Genomic DNA, 23764 nt, shown 5'->3' on the forward strand with positions numbered 1-23764 from the left:
CCTTTGTTAATCCTTTAAGCTTTTCTTGTGCATGTGCAGGTATTACCTTTTTAAAGAGAGCCCATTAGTGTTTATATTTGATGAATGCAGTGTTTATATTGATGTGCATAATATATTATGTACACAAGTGAAGGTCTGTAAATGACCCTTATGAAAATGTACCCTACACCTTTCTTACAAGATGTAGTTGAGTTTTGAGTGGCACTAATGAGACATTGCAAATGCAGCACATCTCCTGAACTTCAGCTGTTGCTTGCAACAAATGAAATCCTCCCTCACCTTTTATTCTACTGATCATAGCTCTGTATAATTTTTTAATGTTATGGACAAGCGAGAAAATTCAATTGCTGAACCTTTTTTTCCTCCAAAGACCTTTTATATACTCAGAAGAGGTCAGCAGCACTTGACATTAACTTATCTAAAAAAAATGGAATATCTACTTTTAAAGGTAGATAAAGTTGATTTGAAGTAAGCTGAGGCAAATCAATATGATCCTATTTTGTTGTGTAATTAAGTTTTAATTTAATCCAATTCAGGGTTCATGAAACTCCTTAAAAAATTAACTACATGTTAAATTGCATGTTTAAATAAAATGTTATACTCTTCACTGTCATGTTGCCACATATCTGGGCTTGATCAGCATATCTCTGGGCAAAAAAGCATGCCCTTTTAAAATAAAGTTAGTGGGTCCATTAGCTAACATTTTTCTAAAGAAGAAATAGAAGGAAACTTGGGCACGTGGTTCAAATTAAAAACCTTAAAGGGACCCAAAAGTCTTTATTATTATTATTAATTTTATTATCTGTTTAAAAAATATATTGGTGTACTAAACTAACAAAACCTGAGTATTTATTTATTTTTTTGGTATGACAGTAGTGTTCACAGGCCCCATTTGAGATCAAGATCCCATTGTTCAAGGCTCTGTACAATCCCCTAGTATGAGGCATCAGTACAATAGCTTGCAACCCAAATGGGCAAGGTAATCTAAGAATAGGAGACAGGACTTTCCCAAGATCACACAGAAAGTTGGTGGCAGAGCAGAGCTGCCAAGCCTTAGTTGGTGCAAAATGTTTTACTTACAGTGTTTCATAGTTTCATAAACTTCAGTGAACTGATAACATATTTCTCCATCCTACGATATGTCCCCAGAGTCTGTCCTTGTAAGAATGCTGCTTTTCTGGAACCAACAATATCTATAATCACTCTCCAAATATATTTTTCTCTTTGTTAGGTATCTGCTATTTATTGCAAGAGCACCACTATACTGAAGTGTTTGTCAGTGTTCAGACTATCACTCAAGTAAACTGGGTTTGTGCTGTAACTTGATAGCATTTCATTCAGGGAGTAATTGCTCCAGTACTGGCCCTGACAAAGGCATGCTGGCACGCACTCTTTTCAACAAAACTGTAGGAATTGTTCAACGTAGAAATTAAGCAAGTATAGAAATGTACCAGTTCTACATATTTTGTGTGCGTTTGCTCCCTTGTGAATTAGAACTTTATAGTGGCATTAGACGTTATTCTGAAGTAGCAAATTTACAAACACTTTAATTGGCTGTTGGACATGCACAGTAACTTTTTATCAAATTCTCTTTTGGTACCTTTATTAACTTTGCGATAGCTCCATGTTAAGAAGTGATTTAGTAATCGCTATTGTACCTGGTGCTTGAATGCTACAGTTGATGTATACTTTATAGATATGTAGGCAGACAGCAGAGATACCTTAATGACTTGTCTACCGAAGACGTAATGCATGCCTTGTAAACTGCATGTGCATTGACATAAGAGACGGTGAGAAGCTATTAGAGATTACATCAATTACATAATACATAGAATGCAAACTGATGAGCTGCCAGTGGTCCCTACAGCCTTTCCTGATGGGCACTAGAATGAAATGTTTTGAGAACAATGCTGCAGATCACTAGTCTTTAGGGAATATTTTTCGTAGGATGTTTGAAGAATTCAAGGTTTGGAGGACCACATGAATCCATCCTAGGTACTTGTATGATCCCCTACAACTGAAGTATGCGAGTGCCTCTCAGGCTTCACTGCCGAAATCCTCCAAGCACCCCTGTGATACTGAGGGGTACTGTTATTCCCATGAACAGATGGGGAATTGAGAGATGCAGAGAAATTGACTTGCCCAAGATCACACAGAAAGTCTGTGGCAGAACCGAAAACCCAGATCTTTTGAATTTCAGGATAACATCCTGTTCACTGGATCATCCTTCTTCCTCTGATATTATAGTCTTTAATCCCTTTTCCCCACCAGTTTCCAAATAAGCAATGTACTCTCATTTCTGTTATGATAGATCATTTGCAGTTGTTTCAGTTCCAGGGCACACAAATCATGTTGAGTATCCTTTTGGAAGGATGAAGCAGTGGTAGTTAGGTAGCAGTGATGAGGGAAAGTCCAAAAAGGAAGTAATCAAGAAAACAGCCCTCTTCCTTAATGGATGGAACAGTACCTTTAAGTGATTGAGAGTAAACAGTCCAAGATTAAGGTACCAAAGGTAGCAGATTATGGGATCAGGCGATTGATGAGAGATGACAGGGAGAAAAGATAACAGGAATTTCCTCTTGTTGTAGGAGAGTCCTGTCAATAACAGCTAATTATTCTGTTTACTTTCCTGTTTGGAAGTGGTATTTGCCTATGAAACATTGTCCATAATTAAATATAAGCCATTCTTCATTGAATCATCTTGAAACTATGCCCTTTACCTCAATTAAGTAAAAATCCAAGGAGATATGGTAGATGTAACTGAACTCCAGCTAAGAGGAGCTCATCATAATCAACCTACTGCCCTCTTCATTTTTATCTTCATGGTTATGCTCTTGCAGGTCATTAATGTTTTAATTGTGCAATTTTGCACATAGAGGGTGTGAAATTGCTGTGTGAATCAGGCCCTCTATGTATAACTTCATTGTCTGTATTATACCTTGTTCTCATTTCATATTATGCTGTCATTCTGAAAATAGGTTTTTAACAGTTGTTGAATGGTACATATTTTGGTCCCAGCAGGCCACAATGATAGGCCACATTCTTAAATGATATAACATGATGCCATGCTTTGTTCTAAATAACTGCTTCCATTTTTTACATGCAGGCCTCTCTCATGCTCACTAATAGCTTTTGACAGAAAATTCAGACTACCTGTAGAATCTGGTTAGCTTAGAAGAATCATGGTCATTTATTATTATTAGATGCTTTATATGAAATAAACACTATCTGATGTTTATAGATAAATATTGTGAAATCTTCTATTATTCCTATTATTCCAAGTGATCTTCTCTTTAGGATCACTAAAGCTATTTTGGAGGCAGCAGGATGAACTTAGCGCCCCACCCCCTGGCAAAAAAACCCCACAAACCCTTTCTTTGCTTCCTGGTATTTATAGTGATGTTTTATTAAGCATTACAAGCTTGAACCTGCAATCTTTCACTTATTCAAGTGGTCTGTCTTACATCTGTGCTCCTGCTCATGAGTGTGTCTTTCCGAGATAAGGCTTTATGTTTGTTAATCAAATTGCCCGGAAAGTTTATCTGTAATCGCTGGATACGTGTGCATGCCTCTCTCTTGTATCAATGGGAAATGGAATAATGGCGATTCTGTTTTCAAACCAGGTCAGTTGCATTTTGTTGCTTTCTTTATCGAAGGCCTGGAATCCATATGTCTTCAAGCTCTGCCTCAGCTCATCCTTTCTGATCCTGTAGACCCTTTAGTGTTTTTATAAGCTACCTTGGTTTTAATTACAGGTTGCCTTTGTGCAGTCTTTCTTGTTTAAAATGTGCCATTTTATCTTGCTGCGTAGCTTAGTGTTTTCAAATAAGATAAGGGAAGTTAGGAATAAGAGGAATTAGGTAACTAATGACTGTTGTAGTTCGGTGAGAGCAGAGTGCCTAACTCCCTTGGGTCTTTGACGATCTCGGTCATCATTGTTCTGCTTTCACAATGTGTTGAAACAGCATTGAACTGTTTTTGTGCTGCCTCTCAAGGGCTGAGAATCTTGTGCTTTTAGTAGTGAGAGTCCCATGAGCTGGCTAGTGTGTATGAGCACAGCAGAGGTCCACTAGGCTGCATCTGCAGCTCCTGCATGGGACATCAATCAGTCACAATGTTGGAGTTGATTGGTTTATTGAGCAAGGTCTCTCCACTGTGGTGAAATGTTAAAACAAAAGAGTTCCTGGTGGTAGAATTCAGAAGAAAGCATATTATTTGTTTGGTTTGGTTGACATACATAGCACCTTTTTGTAAACTTCCCCGAACCTGAGTTCAGTAGTGGCTGAAACTTTGCTTCTGTCCTTTGGTGTCAGAGCAGAGGCAGTTGTTGATGCATGCGTTAATAACATTTCAAAAAGGTGGCTAAGAATAGACTGAGGTGACAATATTTACACAGCTCTAACTGCAATAATGCATTTGAGTGAAGTCACTGATGGGAGTAGTACTGCTGAAATTAATGAGGATGCTTAAGGAAATAGTTTAATCTGGTACGTGTGTGAGAACTAACTGTTCATCATGATCATTGCCTGGAGTTGAACCCCAAACTTTTAGAGACAAATTACAACTAGCTTTAGCTAAGGTACCAAGGATCATATTATTTTCATCAACGGGAGTTAGCCACTTCAACAATTTGATGTTAAGTCCCTTACCAGAAAACAGTGAGAGATTACTATGTTCTGTGGATATGAAGGAAATGTATAACACAGAGAAGAGAAGGTAAAGGGTCGATTTTGTTTTGGTCTGTACCGCTTGCTTCAATCAGTATTACTATGCATGGTCTTTTAATGTACGTTACACAGGTTTAATATATTTTAATAATGGAGAGAGATTGTTTTTCCTTTCACAGGTGCATCATTAGTCTTTTGACCAGAAAAAATTATCTGGAAAACCACACAGGAAAAGAATAGGAGTCAAAGTGCACTTGTTGAACATTTTGCTACAAATGTGAAAAAAAATGGCTTGAAACAGTACACATTAATTAGGTCATGAGGTGGCATTTTGTATTTGCCACATTGCTTATCTTTTGATCCAGTAAGTATACAAGATAAAATGAGCCATGCTTTTACAAAATGTCTATAATTTTCCTCCCTTTAAAGCCAAGCTACTTTATATTTGAATTTGTGCTGTAAATAAGTGTTTCAGGTAGGCTGGAGTGTTTTCACTATTGTTACTTATATTTTGGTTGTATTGGCAGACTGCTGTTACATTACTGCACATTTAGTTGATTTGCTTTGAATGTATTATATGTGATGCACTATTTTATTAAATTAACCAAGGCAATGTGAGTTTAGGGGAAAAATAATTTTTTGATTATTTTGTATGATGCACTAAATGTAACAACCTAGCTCAAATGAAACCATTCTGAATAGATTGGGCTGTTGTGTGTGTGTGTGTGGGGGGGTGTTTCAGCCTGACTAGCTTCATAATGGTGCAGCCTGCAGCCGATTTCCAGTTTTGAGGTGTTATCTGAACAACAACAGGCCTTAATTTGCTCAGGATCACTGGGCATGGTTAGCCCTGTTCTGTCTTCTCACTTAACTTGCATTGTTGCCCTAAGCACCAAGGTTCTCATATCCATATTTTTCAGCACTGTTCTTTTATTAGGCTAAACTTTTCCTTAAATATTAGCTGAATGTTAAGGCTAAATTTTAAGTTTTGTGCGTTTAACCTTCACCCCTAATTGCTTGCCCACCATATAGTGTTTGTGCTTTGTTCCTAAATTCTCTACATGAGGTGGTGTGCATTAAAGTGTATTTAGACTCTTTCAGATTAATTAACTGTGACCTTAGGAACCACTGTCCTTGTTTAATTGGTGGCTCCAAAGCACACTAATGGCATAAATCAGTTGATAATGAGATTCAGACTTGCTTTTAACATATATAATAACACTGCATTGATATGGCAAATGAGATTTGTTGACTCTGTATTTGTGTTACAGGAGAGAAGACACAATTAGATGTGTACTTGCAGGATGGGGGGAGGGCTTGGCTGGAATGAATAACATGCAGTCCAGGGTGGATGGATGGGATAAGGAGGATATTCTACATCAAGATAAGTTTGGTATTCTCTCCTTGTCTCTAGGCAATGTGCAATACTGGCTGGTGCATTTTAGGGTACAAAAATGTTGTGGGAAGGTGTTTCTCAAAGATTGCCGGAGGCTAACAAAAATGACGACTTAATCTTAAATATAGTTACATGTTTTTAAACTAAACTTACGCCCACTATTTTATGAACTGCAAATTAATCAGATAGCTCCCAAAGAACAGAAAAGGTGTTGACTTAAACTAGTAGTCCAGGCTCCATTACTATTTTCAGTTTAATGTTACCCATATCCATCCTCCCATTTTGGAAAGAAAACAAGGGCTTTGCAACAAAGTTTCTTTGTTTTCCCAAGAACTAAAAATGTTCTGTATGTAGACCAAACAATAAAAATAAACTGCTGAACTACCTTCTAATGCATGGGGGTTCTAGAGAGAGGAAACCATGGATATTTAGAGGCATAAAGTGAGTCATTGTGCTAGTTAAAGAATTTTATAAGGCAGACTCTGTGGGTTTGAGTTGCATCTGTTACCTTTCCAGCTAGGACTGAGTGGTATACAGGAAAAAGAATGTTGGATTTAATCATGCCTTATAGTGAACGCATTGTACTTAGACTAAGCTTCTAATTCAATCTAGACCTTAGGTAGAACAAAATCATTAGTATTTCTTATTATATAAATGTTTACATTAGATGCATGCCAGTTTAGCATACCTAAACAATATTATTTTTAATCAGTTATGCTACAAAATGCGGTTAACAAAATACTTTTTGTAAAAAAAGTAGTGTGTTCTATAATCCTTTTTTTCTTTTTCTTTTTTTTAAATCTCTTTGCAGTTTTACCTATTAAAAAGATAACCATGCCTGCATTTATGACAGTTCTTAGAAGTCATAATGGACTGGGTTGCTATGGTGTAAGATGTAGAACAATGAAATAATTGATTCTCATGGTATTGGCTTCCTGGAAACAAATTCTGTGTAAATTGCTCAGCTGAATTGGTGACAACAGTGCTGGTTGCAGTTTCATTTAGCTTATGCTTAGAAACTGTCTTTTTTAATAATAATAATAAAAAAGTGAAATGTATCAGTGTTGAGGTTTTTCCTTTGTTTTAACTTGTTTTTCCCTTCTGCATTTTCAGGTCAGTTTCATGAATTCAAAGGCAACTCACCAGTGATTTCTGGGTGCTGGGGCTGAGTTTCTTGTGTATTTGTAAGTATTTATTGATTCATTGCACTTTTTTCTTGTATTGTCTTAAACAGCTATATGGTGAAAATAGGTGTATGCTTAAAACACAAATCTTGTAGCCCACAGTCAGAATGTGATCTTATAAAGAAAGGTACTAAAGTACTCAAACTTTAAAGTACTCAAACTTTTTTTTTTGTTTTTGTAGTCAAAAGGGAATGAGTCAATGTCCCTTTGGTTTTTTAGCACAATCCTACATTTCAATTACTCAGAAGGACTTTAGACTCCTGAATTAACACACAGGCTCTCATTTACAATGCCCATCAAATTTTCCAATAATCATCAAGGTGGTGGCAGCTTGCTGCTTACCATTTTAGAACATCTGTGAATCTGTGCTGACCCTGTGGCTAATGTCAGCAGTGTTTCTTGCTACAGTGATGGAGAGCTGTGCCTGGAAGCAACTTCTGTCTGGTCACTGGTTTAAGGTTGGTGGGGCTTCTGGAGGAAATGTAGCACAGGTTATTGGATAAGTGCAAGGACAGTACTGAATCAGCACTGTATTTATGTTTAACTTTGAAAAGTTTGACCTTTACTATTGCAGCAAAATAAGTGATACTGAAGCAATTTAGGCCTCAGTTTAAAACAACACTTCAGCATGTGCTTACATTCATGAGAGTTGAGCATGTACTTAAAAGTTAAGCATGTGCTTAAGTGCTTTGCTGAATAGGACCTTAAAGAAGAGACACTCAACAGGAAATAAAACATAATTTATGGAGTGAAGATAAAGAAAATGTTGACTAATTTTTGGATATGGCTAAATATAGAGTGGTAACCCATATTCAGTACTCAAGGAAAGGATGAAAAGTAGCCAATAAACCCTTTGTTGTAAGGTGATGTAACTCACCTAACATGATGTAAGTTATATACCTTAACTTGCAAATCTAGTTTATGGAGCTTTAGGTACATAATAATCTATGGAAAAATTATCCACTAAATTAAATTCAGTGAGCAAATGCATATATCTGCTTCTCCATGGGACTCTTCAGCCTGGAGAAGTGAAGGCTCAAGGGGGACTTGGTGGCAGCCTGTAAGTACATGAGGGGTGTGCATCAGGATCTGGGAGAATGTCTGTTCACCAGGGCACCCCAAGGGAAGACAAGGTCCAGCTGTCACAAACTCCTGGAAGACTGTTTTAGGTTGGACATAAGGAAAAACTTCTTTACCATCCGAGTCCCCAGGGCCTGGAATAGACTCCTTCCAGAAGTGGTGCATGCACCTACTCTGGACACTTTTAAAAAACACTTGATGCCTATCTTGCTGGGATCATTTGACCTCAGCTGACTTCCTGCCCCTTGGGCAGGGGGCTGGACCCAATGATCTTGCCAGGTCCCTTCCAGCCCTAATGTCTATGAAATCTCTCCAAAGAAGGAAACTTGATATGTACCCAGTGATTTGCACTAGATGATGCTTAAGTGCTGCCACTAAATCTTTCTTCTTGCAAAAAATGTCTTTTCCTCTGTTTTTTGGCTAATGCTTACAGTTGTTAGGCCCCTTCATGTACAATTGTATTGATTTCTATGTCTTTTGAATGAGCAATTTTAATCAAATTTGAAGAGAAAATATAGAAGTTAAATAAAATAATGGAACTGCAATATTTCAGTCTTGGAAAAAAGAGAATACCCAATACAGTCAGTGAAGTATTATGGGTTGGCTATGGACTGAAAGCTTACTGTGATTTTTAATATCATGGTAAAGCTCATGATTTTTAATAGTGACTTTTCCAAGGCCACATTGCACGATTTTTATCAAGGGTTCCAATGCCAGAGCTGACACACTTGTCAACAGTCTCCACAGAGGCTGCTTCCAGATGAGTGGGAACATGTGTTTCCCTGGGACAAGTAGCAGTGGCACACCTTGCGCCACTGCTGCTTGTTCCCAGGGAACGCCTGTGCCACATGTGCTCTGGTGCATGGCAGGTTACTCTGGGTGGGGTGAGGGAGGCTGGGGCCAGCAACTATGTTGGCCCCATCAGCCTTCTCTGGGGTTCAGGGGGCCTTGTGGAGCTGCAGCCGCGGTGCTCCTGAATCAGAGAGCCTGGCCGCCCACTGGAGTGTGACTCTGGCCGGCCAGGCTCCAGTTTTGGGTGGCATGCACTGGTGCCATGTGCACTGGACTGCCCTGCTTTTTTTTGGCATGGGTTTTTTTGACCCCAGGATCTTCCAGGGTCAAAACCACAACCTGCACTGCAGAGTAGCATGCTGGTGCCACAAACCCATCTGCAGTGCTGCAAACCACATACACTGCACATACACACATTTGCCGTGGTGCTAATTTGCAGTGTAGCAGTTTTTAGGACACTGGGATCTCCCGGTGTCAAAAAAACCCATGGCAGAAAAAAGCTGGGTGGCGCACATGGCAGCTGTGTGTACCACCTGAAACCGAAGCCTGGTCAGTCAGAGCCATGCTCCAGCTGCTGGCCAGGCTCTATGTGCCCAGATTGCCGCTGCTGTGGTGCCAGGAGGCCCCCAGGATGCCAGGTAAAGCTGCTGGTGCTGGCCTCAGCTTCCCCTACCCCACCTGGGGCAACTTGCCGCATGCCACCATGCATGTGCAGGGACATTTCCTGCACAACAACTACATGCTGCTGCTAGTTGTCCCTAGGCAAACACACGTGTGCACTCGTCTGGACATGCCCTCTGTGTTTAAGTCCTAGCAGGAGCTTTCAACACCCCAGTCAAAATCCCCAGTCTTGGCTGCAGCCAACACCCAGTGCCTCTGAGGAAGACAAAAAAACCCAACAAACCTTGACACACAAAGTACTCAGCAAACACTAATATTTGTTGAAGTTCATATCCTATGTTAAGGAAAGATGAAGCCTTCCTAAAATTGATATAATAAAGATTCCAAATTGGGTTTGGAACATCAGTATTGATGTTGTTATTAGTTACTAACAGTAATTTCTACTGTGCCATAAACTTGATCCTGCTTTACAGGCAGGGAAGGCAAATTAAAGATTCAAATAGTATCTAGTCTGAAGGCTTGATTAAGGCAAATTACTGATTCAAATAGTATCTAGTCTGAAGGCTTGATTTCTGCAAATTCTATTTGTGTTAGTAGCCCCACTAAAGTCAATCAGAGAAGGACTAGTCATAGCACATCAAGTCATAGCTCATGAAAGGTGAGGGTGCTAGGCATTGGTATAAAAAGGTTAACTATGAAAGATCCCAATAAGTTTTAGTTGTTTACATGTCTTACTGTACTATAAATTGTGTATGCAAATTTTAGATATCCTATTATTTTATTCTTTAGATTGATATGCTGATCTTTCATTCTTTTATATTAAGTAAAGTTTGGTAAGACAAAGGGCAGCCCTTGAGGATCAACACTAGAAAGACTGATAAGAGTAATTGCATGCCTTTTTGAAACAAGCGTATGGTAGAGTTTGTTAAATACTTATTTATATCAGTTTAGAAGCTATTTTAATCAGGAACTATAATAACTTTTTTCCTCAAATTTTTGAAAGTTTTGTCAGAAATGTGTTCTGCTGTAACATGTAATTACTTGGATCAGGCAGTTCAGACAGCTTTGTTGTTGTTGTCATAGCTGACCAGTTTTGTTCAGGAGAAAACAGGATTGATGACTCATACAAAATAGCAAATTGCATGGAAAATGTGACTTTTGTGCTGTTGTATAATGCCCACAGAGTAATTGTCATAACTAAAGGTTACTTTTTACACAAATATCATCCCAGAGAGGTTTAATATTTTGATCTGTTCTTGTTAAGATTTCTCCAGTGCCAAATTATAATAGTCATTCATAATTAAAAAAAAAATACGTTAAATAGAAAGATTATCTTTAATGGCACTGAATATTTGAAAGGATTCTTATTTGTACTTTAGCAATGCATTATTTTACTAGCAAGTAGCCTCTGAACTTCTTTTTTCTGTTTAGCCTGAATATAAAGAGTTATGGGTAGTATGCACATATATAATTTCAACTAAAAACTGACAGATGAGAAAAGCAAGCTCTCCCTTAAATGAACGTTACTTAAATTCAGGAAAATTCAAGTGTATTGTGATAAAACCTCTTCAAAGAAAGGCTTGCTTGATACTATGATGAAAATAACAGCATGTAATTTGAGTTTAAAATCAGAAAGCTTTAAAAACCAGCAACAAGTCATTCATAATAGTATTTGTTATAAATACAAAGTAAACATTTGGAAGTTGTGTATTTAAGCAGATGTATACATCATTGTGCAGTGCCATAAAAATTCATTTTATCAGATTTTTCAGTACTGGAATCCAGTTTGCTGTTTATAACAAGAGCATGTTGTTGCTTCAAACTCAGTAAATTATTGTTGTAGATTTATTTTTGTAAGATTTTATACCTCAGTAGATGTACATTGGCATGGGTCCACTAAATTCAATGGAATTGTGCTTGTTGATGCTGACCAAGTACATTTCTTTTCTTTACCTGGTGCATTTTCTTTTAAAAATATGGAACCATTTCAATTGTAAATAGCATCATGGTGATTAAGACTCAATAAAGAAACAAAAGTCAAAGAAGACGGTTTCTATATGCTTTCTAGCTCAGTACTCAGATATATTAAGATGTTAAAAAGTTTAACTTGAGGATGAGTTCTTTCCTTTTCATTTTCTTTTCCTTTAGCATATCCATAGTACACCAGGTTCTGGATCAAGGAATTTTCCGTTGGGTTGTCACTAACCTTCCTCAATAGAAATTTTGAAAGAATCCTCTATAGAGAAGCATAAGTAACAGTTCTGTCTTTCAGCGACTTTGTTTCATTTCTTCACCTAACTTGATTCACCTGTTCTGAACCTTTGTCATCCTCTAGAACAGGTCTGTTCAACTTCAGAATAGCTGGGGGCTGCACACTGTTGGGGCTGCATGTCATGGGGGTTATGCTGGAACTCCCGCCAGGTGCAGCCCCTCCTGCCATGTGAGCCCCCTCACTGCCACCACCACCACATGGGTGATTTCCCCCCTTCCTGCCTGTGCCGCTGCTGCACAAGCAGTGCAGTCTCCCCACCCAAGCCTTCCCCATGCGGCTGGTGCTGTCCTGAGGACAGAGAGATCATTGGGCCTTCCCCCATACTGACCTGCCCTGTGATGAGTGCTGCTGGAGCAAGGGGAGTAGTGGTGGCCAAAAAGGCACTTAGAGGCCACATCCAGCCTGTGGGCTGCCAGTTGGACAGCTCTGTTCTAGAAATAGTTTTTAATGTCATTATAAAAGCAGCAGGATGTAGTGGATTCTGTCTGGTTTCTAAAAGGGAGAGCTGGTTTTTCCACCCTCTTTTGCTCATTAGGTTTTCAGAAATGTAATGAGTCAAGAGGGTGCTGAATTGGAGCTATCACTTAGAAAGGCGTATCTATGTATTTAAGGCATGAAGCTATTCTCACCAGCTGTTCTCCATGGACTGATTATTGGTTAATAATCATTTTTAACAAATACATGTTTATTTTGGTAGTGAGTACAAGGCCAGCCTAGGATGGAGCTGTGTCATGCTACGTACTATACAGATGAGTGAGCAGTTCCTGATCTGAATGGTTTACATTATAACTAGATCAGCTCAAGATGGGGGAAGGGCTATAATGAACAAGCAAAGTGAACTGTGCCGACAAACATGTTAAATCCATGATTTTGGGTGGGGTGGAGAGGAGAACGTGGGGTGTTTTATTTAGGGGAAGATCAGCTCGGTAGAAAGAAAAGTGAAGGGAGGGGGGTGAGGATGACAGAGCAATGTAAAAAGTTAGTGGGGTAGGTTTAGAGAATAGATTACCTGGGAGGGAGAGGGAGATGGTTGGAGCAAACAGTTGCGCTGAATAGAATGGAGAGAGTCCAGTCAAAACTGTACAGAGTTATTCTGAATGTCTGGAAGTCCCCACTGTGGCTGCTTCTGTAGCTTCTCCTTCTGCCTGGACACTCTGGCTGGCTTCTTTCTGAAGTTTTTCCTTAAAGCCACAAAGTTGGATGGGTAATTACTATACATGAATTAGTGCTGTGGGAGTGGGGAGGGAGAGGGGAAGTGTCTACCGCACAGTTTAAAGTATAGGTGTGTAGTAGCAGAGAGGGTGGTCTATCCTAGGCCCCATGTTACCTCCTTTGTTCAGTGCAGCAGTTACTGCTTTGGCTACTAAGATAAATTAGCTGTACCGGATGGTTTCAAGGAGCTGTATCTGTTTGTGTGAAATGCTCCCTTTTATGGAATATGGAGATGGTAGATTTAGAGCTTTAATTTATAATATAGCACAACCACTTTCTCCTTCATTTCCTTAGGAGCAACAAAATGGATGTCACAGGAGAAACCCATCATAAAAAATAATAATTTACATTTATAGTAGACCTAAGGCTCTTATAGCACTTTTAAACTACTACAAATATATATATATATATATATATATACATACACACATCACTGAAATGCAGCCACCACTGCCACCATTTGCATCCAACTAGTTGTTATAACATATTTTGCACAGGGAGAAGATTTGTGTATAGTCTTTAGCTTGCTTTTTTAATGAGACTTAAGTTCTACTGTTTTAATTGCATTTTATTAGTTGTACTATTATTAGAAATATTATTTTAAAACACTCCAGTGCTCTGGATGCAAAATTGGACCTCACCACTTTGTCCCTGTCAGATATGTATGCTACTTTGGGTCAGCCAGCCACCTGAATAATTCTTTACAATAAGCAGTAAGTGGAAAAGATTCAGGCTCATCCCAATAATTCTAGCATTGTAAGGAAGGAGTACCTAGTACAATCTGTGTGTAATACCTGGTTCAGAAAGGGGAGGAAAGTCCTTGTGCTGAAACAAGAATGCGCAAGAAGGGCAGAGGAGTTTGTACCTAGAGTCAATTGGAGTGTTTTTTGTAGAGCCCAGTGTGTTTGTAGATTATGCCTCATCATTATAAACTCATCCTCTAAACTAAAGTATTTTGACAGATAAAACTCAAGACCTTGGAAGGGCTCTTAGGGAAGGTTTTTTCAGGCCTTGCCACCTGGTGAAAGTTATAAAGCACTTCTCGCATGCACTGTACAATGGTGTGGATAGATGATGCCAACTGTGTGTGAGCATTGTCTGGAATCTTATTAAGTCAGATTTATTAAGTGGGTGAAGATGGTAAATTGTTCATACTTGGCTTTACTCTCTCCCTTCCTCCCCAGCATTGCATATATAGTTTGATTCATTTATTGATATAAAACAGAATTGCCTAAGACTAACCATGTATTCATTATAATCACTATTATGGGAGAGGTTGGAGTAAAAGGTTAACTGCTCACTGGTTGTATCAAGATCTTCAGTGTATAGCTAAGCCTAGCTCCTTAAAGATATGATAATAGTCTGTTGAGACAGAGCTGTTAGCATCGATGCACAATACCTAAAACAAATGTTTACTATGAAAACCTCCCTATTTCTAAAGCTAATTGAAAAAAAATTGATAAATGTGCATTACCCTTTAAAAAAGTTCTGCTTAATATCTTAACACAAATTTGAAGTGAATTGCAAAGGTCAGTTGTGCAAATCAGTTCAAAAAAGATTTTTGAATTCACTTTCCATTATGATGGCTTCACCGCTTAGAAGTTCTCATATGGATGCCAAGAATGTAAAGAATCTGAAATTGTGTATTTTTATTGTTAGTACTGTGTTTGTGTTCAGTAGAGGTGTATTGGTATTTGCAGGCTCTACACTGGCACATTGAACACACATTTTTGAACTGTAGTTAGAAATCTGTTTAATTGAAAACAGGTTGCAAATCTGGATGTGTGTGTATGATAGATACAATGCTGTGGAATCATGGAATATTCAAAGACTACTGCAGTAACTTTATAAATATTATACATATCTCTATGACTAAAGGATGCTTCCTGCAGGAACTAAATGTATTGAGGAGTAATTGCGGAGTGATTTTCCCAAATTCCTAATGGTGAAGCAATGCAGGTAACATATATATTTTGAAGTTTCACTCTCTTGGGGAAATAGCCGACCAGTCAGATGAACCCGGTTCAAAGTTTTGAACAAAGGCCTTAAAACTATGTAACTCTGACTTGAGAAAGAGATAAGCTCTTCATCCAAAAGCTAATAGACATGTTTGTGACCAAAGGAGACAGCCCTGTAGAGAGCCTGAAATGCTTTAGACATATGTCTCCTTGTGGAGGATAGTTGTCCATCTGGCAAAAGTAGGCATGCATGCAACCTATTTACTTTGTTTTACGAGTGCTGGCTGGTTCCTAGGTAAATCTGTTGTTGCCTAAGGGAGAACAGAACTGCAGGTGCCAACCTGAAGCCAGGCCGGTGGAAGTGGGTGGCAGGATTCCACCCCAGGAAGGGTGTAGGTTAGAGGCATAAAACTTAAGCTAGGTGCTCTTGAGGAGGCTACAAGAGGTCAGAGGTGGAGTTAATTTGCAAACAGTGACGATAATGCTTTGTTCATATTACAGCTTTGGGTGTTTTGGAAACTGGGTTAGATTAATGGCAAAACTAGTCTAGCATCCCACAGTGGCCAGCAGCCAGTATTTCATGCTTCAGTAAGCCAGGTGAATTATGGGATAGTTTTTATTACTTGTGAACAACGGTGTGAGTAGAAGATCCCTTTCAAACCTCTCGTATTTCTGCTATTTGTTTTGAGAGAGTACCTAAAACTGAACACAGAAATGTAGGAGAGTACACACTCTTGATTTATTTAACAGTGTTATAATTTTTTCTATTTTCTTTATACCTCTTAAAGTTTTATTTGAGATTTGCATTCAGCAGATATTTCAGTTCAGTGGTCCACTTTTGCTGAGTGGTTAAAGTTTATTTAAAATCTAACAATGAGAACCACATAGGTAAACATTTTCTTCCTGAGATTCATTACCCTGCATTTTCATAATTAATTTAATCTGTTATCGTGCTGCCCCTTAACTTGGTATTGTTTAAATGCTGTCAGGAAATGTCTTTTTTTTGGTACTGGCTATTCCTTCTTCTGGTCATGATACTGGTTTCATCAACAATACCTGGGACTACTTTTGATACAGCTATCCTAGCTTAATTTTTTTCCCACTAGGAAACATTTTGTTAGAACTCCCTGTTCTGTCTTCCTTCACCATCTTTATATCAATGGCAGACCAATAGCCTATATGTCTGTGGATATTCATTTGCTTTCATAAAATCTTATCCCCTACCACAAGCAAATCTAAGATTTTGAAAAGGGGGGTTCATATGGTGTGGCACATCATCACATATAACACTACACATATTTTTCTCCCGTTAAAGAGAAACTAGAACCTTTGATCAAAGCAAAAAAAAACAAATATAGCTATTGGAATGTGCACTACTTTGCTGGAGTATACAAAATAAAAAAAAAAACACAAGAAACTAGGTAGTTAGTGTTATGTCATTATAGTTAAAGGTACATCTCTCATTCAGATTCATAAAACAAAATCTAGCATTCTTGACCATCTTGACAGTGCCTCCAGTACTTCACCTTCAGTCATTTCTGTACCTGAGTTAATATTGCCACACCTGAGTCAAGGTTTTTAGCTAGAGCTAAAAACAGTCTGCTGGGCTGTGAAATAGAGAGCCATTACCAGGAAGGGCTAACAGACAGCAAAATTGCAGAAGAAAGGAGAGTTTGAATAGTGAAACATCAAGACCATTAAAAAGGAGAGAGGGTCATTAACACTTTTGGAGTGGATAGAGATTAACAGGAATCTGGGAGATGATAAAAGTCCATTGACTCAGCACTGCTGGAATAGAAATGCTGCTGCCCCTCCCAGGCAGTTGGTTTTAAAGTTTGGGTGGAGCAAGAGTCAAAGTTGGGAAGGGGTTCAACTGCACCACCTCACCTCCCACACTCGGCCCCCCCCCCCCCGTTCGCCCCCCCCCCCCCCCGCCCCCCCCCCCCAGTTCTGTCCCTGTCCTAAAGCCACATACCACAAACCTTTGTTACAACAATACTCTTGGTTTTTCTTCTTTGTCTCCTTCATTGAAGTCTGACAGTATATGTGTATTATAAATTTTTGGCACATTCTCTAGCTTCTGTATTTGCTCTTTCATCTCTTGATGCAGATGCCTTATGGACATGCTTTAGGTGTAGCTGTAGATGTTGGATGAGAGGAGCATAACAACCCACACTTTATCATCTCTTTCTCTGTACAGCTGCAGGACTTGTGCACCTCAAGAAACATATTTGCTATGAATATACTTAAAGAATGTCTTGCTTATTATAATATCATGGGCAATTTGGTTTTTACTAGAGGTACACCAATACATCAGTCCGATATCAGATCAGCACCGATATAAAGAAAATTGACTGTATCGGAAATCTGCTTTTTTTTGCCTGATGTGGCCCATAATTTGGCCAATAAATGCTCTGTGCATGTGCACAGCCCCAGTGCAGTATGTAGGCAGTGAGGAGCACAGCTTGACAGCTTGGGGAGCTACGTCCAGCTGGTAAGTCTGTTGTGGTGGAAGGGTAGGGAGGAAGGAAGGCGTCTGGGGGTGCAGATTGAGGCCCCTGTGGTGAAGGAGGGAGTGGGGCTGGGGCTGGGGAAGGTTCTAGTGCTGCCTAGCTGGGGTGGGGCAGGGATGGAGTTGTGGCTCATCCGGTGGGGCGCAGGGAAGGGGGGCAGCTCCCACCACTGTACACATCCCAGGAGGCATGGGGGCAGGCCGCTGCTGGGGCCAGAGCTGTGCCAAGCTCTTCCCAGCAGGGGCTGGGCCAGGCTGCACTCGGGGCAGGGTGGGAGGAGGTAGGTTGGATTGTGGGGGCTGCAGCGAATTTTGGGGTGTCTGCATCCCCTTCTGTAGCCCCCCTCCCAGCACTACCACTGCCTATCCTGAGCACAGCCCGGCCCAACCCCCACTGGGAAGAGCCCGGCACAGCTCTGGCCCCAGCTTGTCTCGGCCTGCCCTGCATAGATCTGGGAGGCACATGCCCCGCATGCCTCCTGGGATGAATGCAGTGGCAGAAACTGCACCCCCAGACAAGCTACAGCTCCTTCCCATACCCTGTCGTGCCCCAGCCTCTGCCCCAGCCACACTCTCTCCCTCACCGCAGGGGCCTGGACCTGCACCCCAATCCCTCTTTGTCCCTCTGCTTCCACCACAACAGACTTACCAGCTGGACACTGCTCTTCAAGCTGCTGGGCTGCAGATCGGAAATGAGATCGGTATTGGCCAATACAACTCCTTAAAAATAGGCTATTGATATTGGCCCCAAAAATCTTTGTCGGTGTACCACTAGTTTTTACTTTTAATTTTTTAAATTCTAATTTACACCTACCCTTGCAAAAGCCATTGTTTTGCTCCTTTCTATTTCATTTGGCCTAAAACTCAACAGAAGGCTATTCCCATACTCTTTGTTCTGTCCTGTTAAAAGTTTTTGGCAGAGTTTACAAATTCAAAGAGCTGCCTTTAAGAGTCACATAGAATCCTGCACTTCACCCTATGAACATGCTGGATTCCTTCTCCCTTGTTTACTTTTGTTTTATTTATCTCAGCAAACAACCTCCAAAATAGTCTCCAGTTTGAGATAGCAGGCTTTTATGGGTTTTATTGTTCCCATCCACCTGCCATTAACCATTTCATTACCACCGAAAAACCCTGTCTATTGGGATTCAAGCCTAGTTATCCTGTGGCCACTGCTGCTTAGCAGAACAGCCGTGCTTGCCTCTTGTACACAAAACAAAACTGAGTGGAGTTCCTCCTCCTGCGTGCTCCAGAAAGAGCTGCTCCAAAAAGAAGCCATTTATAGTATCAATAAGCTGCTTCTCCAAACCATGTACAGATGTGTTATTCAACCAGTTAATATTGGGGTAGTTAAAATCACCCATTATTATTTTTCTGGCAGATTTTGCCACTTCATTAATATCTTTCAACATACTGAGTTGCTTGGCTGCTCCTTCTTTTACATGGCTTATATCATATCATGCCATCACAGCATATTCTGTAGTTTTGAGTTAATTGCCCAATTAACAGTGGTATTCATGAAGTGCTAGGAAAATTCCACAACTAATGATTTGGACAATTTCAAAATAGGTTGGTATTTCATAGTTTTAAATGTCAAATATGCTGATATCTGTGAGCATAAGACCATGCAGACTTAGAACCCTATAGGTCACAAACATTATACCTCAAACATGTAGTCCAGCCACAGCCCCCACTGTTCCCTTGTGGGGAGACTCTGTAGTAGCCTAATTGTTCTGCAGGATGTTCAGGACAGTGAGGCAGGAGCATGAAGTGGCTCTTTGGTTACTATACGTTTGGTCTTGTGGAGGTGTTTATGGAGCCAGGGCAATAGTGGAAATGGACTCCCCTCTCTACACCCACCTGGCACCTGGGTCTTGCCTATGGGAGCCTTCTGTGGCCTACTGTAAAACTGTCTGTGCAGGTGCTTTCAGGCCTTGGGAAAGGGAAAGGTTCTGATGATTAGATGAGGGTGTAGGCAAAGAAGAGACAGTTAGATTTGGTCAGCTGTTGTTTCAGCTGCAATTTTTGGAATTTGCCAACTGGCTCTCTGGGCGGTGAGTTAATTCTTTCTCACTAGCTGCCATGAAGTGTCAAGGGCACACTGCCTACTCATTTACCACTTCCCAATGCCTTCTGTGACATTTATGGCACTTGTGCGAGTTAGACAGTCATAGATTTTGCCTGAGGAGGGATATTGACGCAGCAGTGTGGCTGCAGATGTTTTGTGCAAAAGGGGTGGAGAGTCTTCCCTGTATGGATTCAAATAACTGTTACAGGTACAGAATGGCTGGAGAGCTTTGGCTAGTCTCTATACTCTGAAAGCAACACACTTGTGATTTGGCCTTAACTTTTTGCCTGATTTTTCACAGTGCTTTAAGCACTTAATGGTTGCCAGTTTTAAATCAGCCTGGACTGTGGCAATGATTTGAAATGTGACTGTCCAGAGATTTATTAGTTTGCGTTGAAGAGCAAGGCCCCAATCCAGTGAAGCATTTAAACATGCCTGTAACTTTAAGTGCACAAGAAGCTCCATTTCAATCAATCAATCTGCTCAGGTGCTTGATGGGGGTACTTAGGTGCTTTGCTGGAATAGTATTGATCAGGTTTATTCATGGCCAATTTAATTTAAATTAAATAACTGAAAAGTAGTAGCTGATATTCTGATGTTTGGACTTCCTTTTCATTCCTACTTTGTGATATTGGGGAAGCTTTGACAACATTATAAATTTACGTTTTATAACAAAAATATAGTGAATTACCTTATTCCTTTGACAGCTCAGCAGAGTATCATTAACTTTTTTTCATTGTTATGCTGTTTACAGTTTTCTAAACTGGACACTACAATGCTAACAGCTCATTTTTAGATGCTATTACAGCTCTTTCAGCTGTTTATAGTACTGTAGTAAAGCTGAATTTATTAGCTACATTGAAGCTAGAGTAAGGAAGCACTACGCTCTACATTAAAGTGATTCAATACCATTTGGAGAAAAACGTTGACTTGAGATCTGATACAGTATGTGGTTTTGGGGCAGTTTTATAAGGGTTGCCAATAAACTTGAATGCTACCAACAAAAGTTGCTTTCTGAATTTGTCGTTCAAGTCAGCACATTGAGATTTAGGAGTATTTTATTTTCTCTCTAGCTTTGGCATTAAGGAGAGCCTACACCAATAAATGAAAAGGAGAATAAACCCCACAGAGCAATTTGATATTTTAAAACTAAAAGATGGGAGGGATCAAATTACATGCAATTCACTTCTGTGAGATCATTATTATATGCAAATACCTAATATCCGGGTACCATTTTGCTGAAAAAGAACTTTTAAACATTCTGGCATGAAGCTATTATGCTGCATTTTAATCTGAGGATGGAGAACTGGATTTGTGCGTGTGTGTGTGTGTGTGTTTTTTTAAGACTTTTTGTCCAATCAGTTCAAGAAGAGAAGTGCATTCAATGACTGGAGCAGAACAGTGGCTCTCACCATTTTTAAACTCAAGGAGCCTTTGGAAAATGTCAGCTCTTAACTAAACTTGCTTTATTATTTGAAGCTACAAAGAACTCAGAGAAGGACCACAAGAGATTGGAATGTTTTGGACGTTATGGATTCCTACTAGAAATCTCTGGGTTTATCTTGTCAGTCATGTGTAGATGTTTGCACACTTAAGAGTGCTAATATTGAGTGATGCCCCATGGCACCTTTAAAAGGATCAACAGCAACCCAAGATGCCGCTACACCCTGGTTGAGAATTGGTGGGTTAGAAAGCAAGACCTAGAAAAGTTGGCTTTGCTGGTTCATCCTGGACATGTGCTTCACCTTCAGATTCATCCTCAGTCTATCTGTCTTGTCTTGTCTTGTAACATTTTCACAGCAGGGGCTGTGTGTTGCTCAACACAAACAGTTATGATATTGGTTATACCTTCTAAGTGCTAATGTAATAATAGTTTTCTACTACAGATCTAATAGTGAAGCTGTAGTAGTCTGTTAGAAAATTCTTTCCTGTGTTTAAAGGTACATAATTAGCAGGGGTCCTGTTTTTCTTTGTTTAAAAATGGCAAATTTTCCGATAAAAAAATACCAAATTCTCTGATTAAACCCCCAACAATCTGTGTTTTTCCACAATTAAAATGAAATACCACTATATATAGGTATCAATTTAACACATTTTATTGATCTATTTACAATTTTAAAGCAATTTGGAAGTCTACCAGTGCCTCATCATTATAGTAAAATAAGTTCTAAATACCTGTATATTTTGGTGTTTGATTTTGGTATTTTTATCACGGAAAATCAGAGCTCACCCTGCTCCCTTTGCTCACCAGGACATGGGTCCAGTTGCAGCTGTCCCCCTGCTGTTTTGTGCAGCCCTAATATGCTGGTGTCCTGCCCCTGCCCATGCTATTGCCCCTCTCTCCCAAGCTTCAGCTCTTCACCCTCCCAGCCCCTCACACCTGACCCACAGTCCCCCACGCACCAGGTCATCCTGGTGCCCCTCACTGCCAACCCTCAGCCCCTGGCCCTTCCAGTGCCCCTCATTCCTAAGGTTGCCAACCCTCCACACTTGCCCTGGAGTCTCCAGGAATGAGATATACTCTCCAGAAGATTGCTGAGAGTCACCCAGGGCACTCATTGAAATAAATATTAAATGCTGAATCCAATTTATACAGTAGTCCAATGGGTTTTTAAAATGTAGTAGTAATGTACATTTGCCTTCCTGAGTACAGTAGAATAAATCAGTCATTAATGTCATTACATCATGTGATGAAACCTCTTGGAATAGATTCAAACAGGTTTGGCAACCGTACTCACTCCTGACCCACAGTCCCCTGCCGCTCTAGGCTGGGCCATGCTGATGCCCTTCACTCCCAACTCACAGTCCTCTGACTCTGCCAGTGCTGCTCACTCCCAACCCACAGTCCCCTACCCCCCAGGCCCTGCTGGTGCCCCCTCACTCCTGACCTACAGCTCCTGGGCCCTGCCGGTGCCCCTCACTCCCAACCCACAGTTCCCTGCCCCCCCTGAGCCCAGCTGGTGCCCTTTACTCCTGACCGCAGCCCCCTGGCTCTGCCAATGCCCTGCAGTCCTGACCCACAGTCTTCTGCCTGCCCTGGTGCCCTTCACTCTCAAGCTACAGCCCCGCCAGCCCTGCCGGTGCCCTTCACTCCTGACTTGTAGCCCTCTGCCCCTCCCCAGTCCTCTCGGAGGGGCGCCCAGCTGTCTCCATCCCTCTCAGACTGAGTACAATGGCTGCGGCAGCTCTAACTAATGCAGGCAGTGGTAGAGCAAGTCCTGCTTCAGTGTGAGCTGAAAGCAGGAGGAGAGAGGCCTGTGGCACCCCGCACTCTGGGGTGGGGCTCCTGCACCATGCCAGCTGGCTTTGCTCCCTCTCCTCCCAGGCAATGTCTTCTGGCCTCACTCCCCTGAAAGCACAGACACTAGCCCTGGTGCTGCCAGCTCAGCCAGATGGCTCCAGGCTACCCCTGAAAGGCTCTCCTGCCCCCTCCCCCCACTGGAGGGGCAAATGCCTCCCCTCTGCCCTGCTGCAGCCTCAGCACCTGGACACCTTCCCTCAATGCTGGCAGGCACCTGCCCCCTCCCCCACACACCTATTCCCTCTGCACACCCCTGCCACATGTGTGCACACGCACCCCCCCCCCACTGCTGGACTGTCCCCAAGCCCTGGCTCTCCAACCCTCACCCCCACATACACGTACCTGCATGCACCTGTTGGAGCTACTCCCACCACCTACCTGACTGTGTGCCGGCCACACGCGTGTGTGCGTGCAGACACATGTGATGCCCCTTGTCTCCAATCACCTTTCCTCCACTCCCCCAAGGCCCAAACAGCCCCTTGAAGACTGGAAGACTACCAGCCTGCAAGGGGAAACCCACAGTTTCTTCTTCAAATGAGAAAAACCGCATTTTTCCACAGAAAATGGAAAACCTATATCCCTGATAATTAGTGTAATAAATGCATATACGGACATTTAGGGAGGTTAGGTCGAGTTAAAAATGACCATCCAATCTAAGGTAAATTGGAATGGGGGGAGTTACTTGGTGGGGGGGGGGGGGG

General features: G+C 40.9%; 1 long non-coding RNA gene across 5 annotated transcripts in view; it reads left to right on the forward strand.

The window, feature by feature from the left end:
- The window catches only part of LOC112550481, a 184671-nt gene that overhangs the window by 54465 nt on the left and 106442 nt on the right, over positions 1 to 23764 (forward strand). For all 5 annotated transcript variants that reach the window (XR_003094356.1, XR_003094355.1, XR_003094357.1 and 2 more), the window contains one exon: positions 7177 to 7247. This is a non-coding gene — a long non-coding RNA (uncharacterized LOC112550481). The remainder of the gene's footprint in view (positions 1 to 7176; positions 7248 to 23764) is intronic.

The sequence above is a fragment of the Alligator sinensis genome, unplaced genomic scaffold (assembly GCF_000455745.1).
Source record: "Alligator sinensis unplaced genomic scaffold, ASM45574v1 scaffold447_1, whole genome shotgun sequence".
Taxonomy (NCBI): Eukaryota; Metazoa; Chordata; order Crocodylia; family Alligatoridae; genus Alligator; species Alligator sinensis.